Consider the following 7,912-nt stretch of genomic DNA (forward strand, 5'->3'; position numbering starts at 1 on the left):
TTAAAATTCACATCTTTGAAGTTTTAGCTTTAAGGCATACTCATTAGTACACTATTCTTCTGTCAAACTATGTTGGATGCCTCTTTAATGTGTTCCAATGGCATTCTGGACTTTCCAATTCAGGACATTGCACTACTACACTTTTTGCTTGCCCTTATGCTTCAATAGGATCTTTGTGGCGGTCAAGGACTGCAAATTTTTCTTTGGTAAAAACATAATTCATACATAATCAATAATTAGTAAATATCTGTGGAAAGAATGAAGATAATAAGCTAAAAAACACATGTACTTTCAAGGTTTCCCATTTATTGTACCAAAAAATTCAAGGTCTTTATAGGAATAGATCAGGTTTTATTTGATTTTGTCTCAGCAATAGTTAGGATATAACAAACATAAACAGTAAATTATCATTATATGAATATTTTTGTATGTGTAAATTCAACTACTTGTTAAAAGTTATTTTAAACCCTAAATTCACTTGTGGTATTTTCCAAGTCATTCGTGGGCATGCATACCTTCAAACCAGCAAAAACTTTGCAATACTGGATGTACATGTTACCATTTCAAGTCAATGATGACAGTTATGCTTTGTTTTCTTATTTAAATTCTATACTGTGGACAAGTATCCTTTTCATGGTCTATTGGTACTATGTTTGGGGCATTTTGAGGTTTCCTTGCTGATTTCACTGTTTAACATGACCTCTAAGAGTAATGTTGAAGTGCTCTGTAGGGTTTTTATTTTGCAAGAAGGTTGAGATATGCCTTACCAAGAAAACACCTGTTAGATAATTCTCCTTCAAACATGAGATAGAGCACTGTTGGCAGTGAGTTCAATGGAACTTCAACCACAATATATACTTAGTGAGGTTCTTTAAGCAGAAACACATATAATAAAATGTTATGTATTGATTGGCTGATGGCAATACTGAGAACAGAGGCTCACAGGAAACTCATCCTTAAGTATAAGGATCAAGCCAGGCAAGGTGGCTCATGACTATAATCCCAATGTCTCTGGAGGCTGAGGCAGGAGGATCTTAAGTTCAAAGCCAGCCTCAGCAATGGTGAAGCGCTAAGCAACTCATTGAGACTTTGTCAAATAAAATACAAAATAAAGCTGAGCATATGGCTCAGTGGCTGAGTGCCCCCCTACAAAAAAAAGAACAATGAATTAATTATTTGGTATTTAGCTTTCACCTGACTTTATAGAACAAAGCTACCCTATAAATAATGAAAATTATATATAATTAGCTCTTAATAATTAATTTATAATAAATAGTTAAATGAAAGGAAGCAAAGGATGAAGAGATATTTACTGAAGTCATATCTGAAATTGTATTATAAGCTATATAACTAGTTCTGTGTTTAATGGAATGGGTAACATTTGAAACAAATATTTTTATTTTAAATATTATATATATATATATATATATATATATATATATATATATATATATATATGTATGCCTGAGAAATAATTATGCATAATTCAAAATAATTTTGAAGGCTGGAAAAAATTATTGAAAACAAAAGAATTCAGGGAGGCCAAGATTTACCATTTAAAGCCTCTAGATCATTTACCTAAGAAGATAAATAAAACTCCTGATATTTTTTTATACAAACTTACTTAGAATTTAATTTTACTTAATCATAGGAAAGATACAAGGAAAATGTATTAAAATCATATAATACCAAAAATTAAAATTTAAAATCAGAATAGAGGACATGCATAAGAATTGTGGCTTAGTTTTGTTGGTGTAGTTGCAAATTGGACACCTAGATATGCTGACAGTGTTCTAGAATTACAAATTTTTAAAATAAATACCAAAGGAATATATTCAGTTAATTAACCACATTTCTTTTTTATAATGGGATAAATATCTTTTTGTGTTATTAAGCTCAAATACTTCTATCCATTATTATGTCTATTTACATAGTACTAAACTCTGAATAAAACACTTCAAATAGTGAAAAATGACATATTAATCAGAAATGTTGTTGAAAGGCAGCTCAAAACACACCTAATTATGAAAGTGATATTATCTTTGTGGATATTATCTTATGTGTATATATTCTAATAATTAATAAGTTGATCATAAAACCATTAACACATGAGTATTATAAAATTTATCATCATATCCTAATTTAATTTCTGCAGAAAATATAAGGTGTGTCTTAAGTGGCCATGATTATATATATCTTTGTGAAAACTGCACAGCATTTATTGAAGTTCTACTGGTAAATTATTGTGGCTGATGATGTGTTCGGATTCTAACAAAAAGATTGTAACGAAATGCACTACTTGCCCTAGCAATCAAAGCCTTTCAAGTTTATCTAATTTTTTACTTATCACAGTGACTTTGATATTTTAGATCTTATTACACTATTAATACCATTCATGTTTTGCTTCAAAGTTAGTACAACCCTGAAAATATTCCACTTGCCCTCCCACTTCCAGGCCTCCTGTTGGACTATTTTAAACTTCTAAGTCTCTTTAACAAAGTTAAAACTTTAAAGCAGTCTGACTGTCTCTGAGGTCATGCTGAGAGTAGAGAAGGAATACATCACTTACTTTAAAATTCAACCTCTTGAGGAGCATGCTTGGGAATCTTTAAAAGAAACTTCAGCTTCTCTGTTCTCAGACTAACACCATATTTTATTTCAGAGAAGTCCAGCCATTTCATAAAAGCTAGGACTCCTTTGGAGCACTTTGGGCATGCTCTTTAAACAGCTGGATCATTTAAGCTTTTGAACTACAGATTATTTCTACCTCCAGAGAGACTAAGTAACTCCTACAGTGGAATTCATCTTCCTTTAGAGAATGTGTCATTCTTTAGGGAATTATGGCCAGTATCCAAATACATGCAATATTCATAAAACTTGACTATAAGTATTATAAATTGATAAATACTCTTAAAATTCAGTAGTGTTACCTGTCAATGTATCCATAGTATTTTTCTTTAAAGTACATTAAGTTGTTTGGTAAGTATTTTTAATATTACCCTTTAGAATCTACCTGGAAATTATGCTTCAAATGTATATGATGGACATCTGACATACATAATATCTGTAATATATAAAATATGATTTTAAAACTTAAAAAATAATTTTTATTCTGTATGAAAATACTTTTACATTTACAAATTATTCATTTCAACATTAATTTCTTTCAGGAAACTCTTAACGAAATTTTATAAGACGTGCCTAACATTTTTTGGAGAAGAAACTGATGTAGATCATCCCAGAACTATACATTTTTGGAAACAATTTATAGCATTTTTATCAGTTAGAAAAAATTCCACTAAAGTAATTTTTGTCTGAAGTTTGGAGTATATAAATAATCATTATCAGCATCAAATTTATTTAAACATATTATAGCTGGCCAATTTGGGATTACTATTAAATATGCCTCTTACATTTATTTCTGATAATAGTAAGTTTCCATTCTCTGCTTCCTTTTTCTACCATAATATAGTTAACTCTACAATAACAGAAATCATATTTAATGAAATTTATCTCATTTTGAATTTCATTTTTCAAAAGTAAGTTGTCACAAATAAGAGCAATCTAGGTAGGGCTGGGGTTGTGGTTCAGTAGCAGAGTGCTTGCCTTCTACAGATGAGGCACTGGGTTTGATCTTCAGCACCACATAATAATCAATAAAAAATAAATAAAAATAAAGATATTGTGTCAATGTATAACTGAAAAAATATTTAAAAAATAGGAATAATCTAAAGGTTTTTCAAAATGGGAAAATACATAAAAATATTTAACAATATAGAATCTCCATGTTGATCTTTTATAAATAAATTCAGTGAAATTTTGTAATTTTATCAAAATTCTATATTTTAATGTTATATGTGTAATTAAAATATTAGAAAAAAGTAAAATCTTCTAATTGAATATCTTGTGCTATTTCGAAATTCTGTTGTAGAAAGTGCTGATAAAAGTAGAAGTTTCTAATGTGTCTAATATAAACTCCAATATAAAATAGGCATTGATAAATTTGTTTCAAATATAGTCATGTGAAAAGTGGTTCCTCTTCTATTACTGTGTTCAATCATAATCATACTGAGAAGAAGTATTGGAAAGTTATCCTTTGTTTTAGTCAGCTTTTTTTTGCTGCTGTGACTAAAGGATATGACCAGAACAACTCTAAGGGGGAAAAGTTTATTTGAGGGCTCACAGTTTCAGAGGTCTTAATCCATGGAAGGCTGGCTCCATTCCTCAGGGCTCCAGGTGAGACTGAATGTCATAGAGGGAGAGTGTGGCAGTGGAAGCAGCTCACATCAGGAAGCAGAAGGAAAGAGACTCCAGCTCCAGGTACAAAATATATACCCCATAACCACACCCCCAATTAACATCTTCCTCCAGCCACACCCCACCTGCCTCTAGTTGCCACTTAGTTAATCCCATCAGGGATTGATTTACCGATTGGGTTAAGACTTTCACAATCCCATCATTTGTGCTGTGAACTTCTTGCATTGTCTCATACGTGAGCTTTTGGGGGATACCTCATATCCAAAACATAAATCCTTTTAATGATTTGTATACTTGCACATGCAAAGCATTGAGCTTGAGGTAAAAATGTAAGGATCCAACTAATTGCTTTGTAAATTGGAGGTATAAAAACTCAGATATCATTTCAGTTTATTGAATAGTATGGCAATTTATAAAAGGAGAGTATTATTTGTAACCTTGCCCTAGTATCTATTTCCCGAGACAAAACAAAATCCTAGTCTAAATAATTGCACCAAATCTGCTACCCTGATCTGGAAGTAGCATGGAGGAGGAAAAAAAAAAAATAGAAACAGCTCATACAGAAAAGAATGAAGGTTTCATTTGTTCTGCCAATGATCTAACAAGAGATAAGAAATTTAATGTTGACAAATAAAAATAAATGCAGAGTCTATAATTCATATAGTCATGCACAAAATCATTTCCATTGAAATCGTGCAGAAGTTTGAGAGTGACCTTGAAGCAATTGAACACCTTTAAATGTGTCTAGACAGAGAAAAGGAGCTCTTAAAATGCTGCGAGAAGGTTACAATGGAGACAGGGTGGAATATGAGCTTTAATCACTACCAACCACAACTGTATTAGTCCACACTAACATAGCTTTTCGTTTACAAACCACTTAACGAACTGCAGAATGTTTTTATGCTAAGTTTGGGCTATTATAATCATATATTCACATTATGATATGAATACATGTTAAGAAGTATCAACATAGCACATCTGCTTAATGTAATTAAAAGTTCCAACATTAAAATTCAAACCATATATTATTTTACTTTCATGAGTGTTCTTCAGAATTCACTGAAACACATAAAAGTTCTTAATAATTTCTTATTGCAATGTGCCTTAGGAAATTAATATATTTCAACCCTAATTTTCTTAAGGAACAGAAATTCAACTTTAAGGGTGAAGTTGGAAGAGAATAAGATTTGAATAGACTGGTTTTCTTTAGCAAGGGAGAAGAAAGGAAGATGTACATGCAAAGGTAAGGTATAAGGGATAGCAATATCCTGTTTTCATGTTTTTCTTATCAACACAATAATTATAATTCCATTGGGTTTCAGATTCCTTATCTTTAAAATAAGGGGGTAAAATATGACATCTCTTTCCAAGACTACATTCAATGAAACTCTCCAGTCTTACTTAGCTGCATGCTATAATGCTGTTTATTCATTCTCATAAGAAAAGTGAAAATATTTCTGAATTGACACTAAGCAGAAGGAAAGCACCCGCCACTGTGTCTTAACACCCATTATCCAAGGCCATTTTGTGTTAAAAAGCACATAAAAGAATATCTCAGAGGATCATCTTTACTTTATATGAGAAGTTTTTTTTTCTTTTTTGGCTATTAACAGAAATCAAAATCTGCATTTGATTACCCTAATTTTAGTTCTTACCTAAGAGGAAAAATTATTACTGTTTAATAGGTCCCCTCACCTTAAAAAAATCTTCATTTTCTATTGCTTATTGTCTGTAAGCAATCGATAGGTACCTTTTTCTTTTATTATTAATCAGTTAAATAATTTACTCTGACTTTACAGGTGGTGCTCTGGAACAAAGAATATGTCCTGAAGGCCTAGAAAGAGCACCTGTAGTCTGTGATCCTTCTTTCATTCCATTCTTGTCACTGGTCCAGCTAAATCCACCTCTACAAGTTCTGACAGACTTCTAGCTTCTACCACAAACAAACTGACACAGGACACCAAAAGAGTGATTTCCAATTTTTCCCTTTCCACAGTTCCCCCACATAGCAATACAACTAATTAGGGGAATTAATACACCCATGTGGAAACGTAACTATGTGATATCTCATCATACTTGCTCAAGCTAATGGAGAAGCAGCTCCTGTGGGTTCTGAAAGTTTCCACACTTTTTTTTTTATTGCATTTACAATTGTGTTCAAAACACATCCTATCTTGTTTCTTTATTTACTTCAACCAGGTATCTACCATTTCCTCTTTGGGAGGTCAGTAGATGTTCAAATCCCATCACCAAGTCCATCTCTACTGCAGAATTCTGCACATGGCTTATACATAAACATTCACATCCTTGTTACCGAAATGCTGTATTATGACAAGCGTTTTTCATGTTTTTGTCTTATCCTAATTTTTTTACCTGTGTTTTTCTTCCTTGGAGATACCCTAATGTTTACTGGCTTTTTCTCTCAACTATGCACAAAATGCTTCTGTGATTAAACTTGTACAAAGAATCAGGTATTACTTTCTTTTGATACTACAGTTTACAACGCTATATAAAATGTATTTTTCTTTTATATACATATTTTCTCAAATCTAGAACAAACTAATTTTTGAATACTGTTTGTTCTTGAACACACTAACATATTTTTCGTCACCTTTTACCCTCAGGAGAGTTGGAAGTGGCTCTTGAAAGGTTAGTAAGTTTTTATAACATAATAACCAGATATTGGAAAACCCAACCAATGAATAAGGAATGTTCAAACACAAAGAATAAAAAAAAATTCAAATATTAGAGTAGAGTAGCATGCCTGATATATCCACCTACCCTCAATTGGTTGCTATTGCCTAATATAGAATCCAGAATACAAAAAAATTAAGTAAATAACTGTAATAGTGTGCTTTTCATTAAATGAAATAATTAAGAAGAAAGTGTGCTATTTATATCATTCCTCACCTGTAATAGATTTTTTTTCTAAGATTTGAAAGCCATGACCCTATTGTTTCAGTGTTGACTTTTAAAACTCATCTTCATATTTATTAGACTATAAGAGATTTACTATCTTTACAGAATCATACTGTTTCAGACACATAAATGTCTACTGTTCTGAAAGCCACAGAATGATCAATAGAAAACCACACTGAGTGTTTCACTGGCCATTTGCCAATCCCATAGAGGGGGAAAAAGTTACTGATATGCAGTGCAATATCAATTTCCTTTTCTGAGAAATATGATAAGCTCTCCTCCAACCATCATTGACAAAAGACTCAGACATCTCATGATCTAACTTTATACTACACTCTCCTGGGGCACCAGGAAACTTTATCAAACAAACACTCGAGAACAGAGAATTAATGGTAGATCAAAAAATCAAACTAGATATGAGATATGAGTGCTGAAATGAACAAGAGAACACTATATGAGTGCAATAGCTGGACTTTTTTATACAAAATGATTTCAGGATGAGATTCTGGGTAATAAAATGATTGACAAAAATCACACACACACACACACACGCACACACACACACACACACACACACACGCATGTATTTAAGAATCCTGTTTGAAATTCTGAGCTATTTACAAACAGAGCAGTTTGATGTGTTCCAAAAGTTCTGCCATAACACACACACACAGAAAAATGTAACAAATTGTTCAAGAATATTCTCTGCTTTCTCATTTAATTTTATAAAATATTA

This window comes from Marmota flaviventris, chromosome 4 (genome assembly GCF_047511675.1).
Source record: "Marmota flaviventris isolate mMarFla1 chromosome 4, mMarFla1.hap1, whole genome shotgun sequence".
Classification (NCBI taxonomy): domain Eukaryota; kingdom Metazoa; phylum Chordata; class Mammalia; order Rodentia; family Sciuridae; genus Marmota; species Marmota flaviventris.